We start from the raw sequence: 2,654 nt of genomic DNA, 5'->3' as shown, positions 1-2,654 counted from the left end.
TCTCTTCCTCCCCGCCCGGCCACGGGCTCCCCTCGCAGGGGCTACGGCGGCCGGCAGGAGCCGCGGGGCCGCCGCGGGACGGCGGCAGGGGGCGGGGCCGGCGCCGCGGCCGCTCTGAGGGCTCGGCTCGGCTCCGCGGGGCTTCCCCCCATCCAAGGGGCACATATTGCAGCCTCTAGTTATGCGTACTAAGGGTATTTCTTTCTTAGAGCCTGCCCTAGAAGCTGGTACCAGCGCTAAGCACCCCTCTTCACACACAACGTACATATCTAGCTAGGGCTGCCGCCCCCAGCCCAGCAGAGCTCCGCACCTACAGGTTAAAAATTAGGGCTTCTTGGTGCCTGCCCTCAGCCCTCGTGGGGCACAGTCCTATACCAGTGTACCACAGCGTACCAGTTAAGACAAACCACTCACCCTTGTAAAACCTGTAAAGCTTCATTTTCGTATTAAAGCCAGCTACCCCCTTTGTCCAAAAAAAAAATTTAAAATAAAAAGGTAATGACGAAATTTAAAGCTTACTTCTGGCTATTACGGATAGAAAGGAAGAGCACAGAGCACCTGCTGCTCTGCTAGGGGACAGAAGGCTGTATGTGAGACCTGGGGAGCTCCAGCACTTACACGCGGAAAATGGGGCACGCAGCAAAGCCAGCTGTATGAAGCGACGGGGACCTCAGGGAGAAGTTCAGAAGCGTCCCACAACATCTTCCATGCTCTGAAGGGAAAGGAGAGGGCAGAGCGAGTGCTCCCCAGGCCAGGGTGTGTCTCATTCCCAGACAAAGCAAGGCTCTTTTTGCTCTTGCCTAATTGCAAAAGCAGTCACACCAGTATAGCTCTTACTGAAAAGACTGGCATTTCTCTGGTTTAAGTTCAGCCTTGTTCCAAATAAAGAGAAAAAGCAGTTTACTGAAGAATAAGCCAGCATACATAGCCATGTACTATGGTTCCATATGTTAGAAGAACCTTCACTGGGCAGACAAGACAATATTGAGAATATTTACATCTATGCAATGATTAAGTCTTGGGTTTTGCTCTGATGTTGTTTGTAACAGGCCTCTAAGATTTACCACCATTCAGCACCCAATATTTGACAGCCACCAATCCTTTCTCAGTGCAGCTTTCAGTCAGCAGAACAGCCAAAAAGTTCAGCACTCCCTCGCAGGAGGAGTAATGCATCTGACCACTGGCTCGCCTGCTTATTTACTCTGTGAGAAGAACCCTTACCAAGGTTCTGGGGAACTAGGGTTCAACCCCAGTCAAACCTGTATTTTTGTCTTTAACAGGGGCCACTGAAGACACAATGATTATCTTTTGCAAAAGATAACAAAATACACCTCTGAGAACAATCACATACGCTTATCTCAAACATACTTTCCGTGTGCATCATATAATTATGAATAACTAAGTCAGTAACTGTACGAAAAAAAGGCCATGTTACCTTTGTAGTTTCACCAGCCATGGTTTGAGGATCACAACAAGCAGATAGGGTCCCAGCTATATTTTTAGTGGTCTTTTCTATATTATATGGCTTGATCCTCTCAAGGTATTACACAATGACTATTTCTGCACCAGTGAAAGTCCAATAAAAAGAAAAGAAGCATGTGAAAAGAAAAAACACAACGGCCACTGCATACTGCTGCTTCAGGACATCTGCCGCTCTTAAACTCCAGCCTTCTTCTGCAAGACCTCTATGCATACTCTTCAGTTCTTCAAACAAGTGTGTAAACGTGTGACCTCTCCTCTTAAAGTTTAAATATGACACTTATCCAGATACACACAATAGCGAGAAACCACACTAGAAGATTCTGGAGCAAATTCTCATTATCACGGTGAACAACTACAAAAGGAATAGGAAATATGCGAGCCAGAATCAGCACACACAAAAAATATTTCTCTGCTTAAGCTGCAAAATAAGTCTGTGACCACCTCAGGCATGAAAACAACCTCTGTGGAAAACCTCCTGAACAGATGCAGACATTATATTTCCTTGGTCACCTGGCTCCTTTTTGCAGAGAACAGGACTCTGCTGCCTGGGCATGGTTTGGCTGGGGTGTACAAACTGCAACATGACCTTATCTATTCCACTAAAAGTCAAGTCAATTCTGGGAAGCTTTGCTTTTAAAAATTATGCAAGCATTGTTCTAGCTGCTCTTATGAATCTGATTTAAAACCAGAGTAAATACAAAACCAGGAAAGTAATACATGGAAAGTTCTACATCATGGGGCTCAGAAACAGCAATACAGCACTTTTTAATTGAGTTGTTGCACCTGTCAGTAGCTCACCTACTCGTTATCACAGAGCAATACGCTGTAGCTGTTGAAGTTCTCCATTCCTTATCAAAACAATAAATTTTGCTAGGATAGGCTGCATACAGAGCAAGTCATCAGTTTTGACAACGTGGAATGGCTCTAACTTCATTTACTCATTCCTACATTCCTACATCACATAAAAGTTCTTGAAGTTAGACTGCATCGTTCCCTCTGGCACATAAGCCCAGAAGTATGATTAGGCCAGTGCTTACACTTTTATTGTACGTGTAGTATTTATTGAAAGCATTTAAAAACACCTCAGCTCCTAAAGCTCTGTGCCTACGTGAAAGTTTCAGCTTTGCCAAACACAGTTCTAGCCCTCAACTGTTACAAAGATACAGCACCAG

This window comes from Cygnus atratus, chromosome 3 (assembly GCF_013377495.2).
Source record: "Cygnus atratus isolate AKBS03 ecotype Queensland, Australia chromosome 3, CAtr_DNAZoo_HiC_assembly, whole genome shotgun sequence".
Taxonomy (NCBI): domain Eukaryota; kingdom Metazoa; phylum Chordata; class Aves; order Anseriformes; family Anatidae; genus Cygnus; species Cygnus atratus.
The sequence above is the reverse complement of the archived record's forward strand: the minus strand, read 5'-3'. Positions refer to the sequence as shown.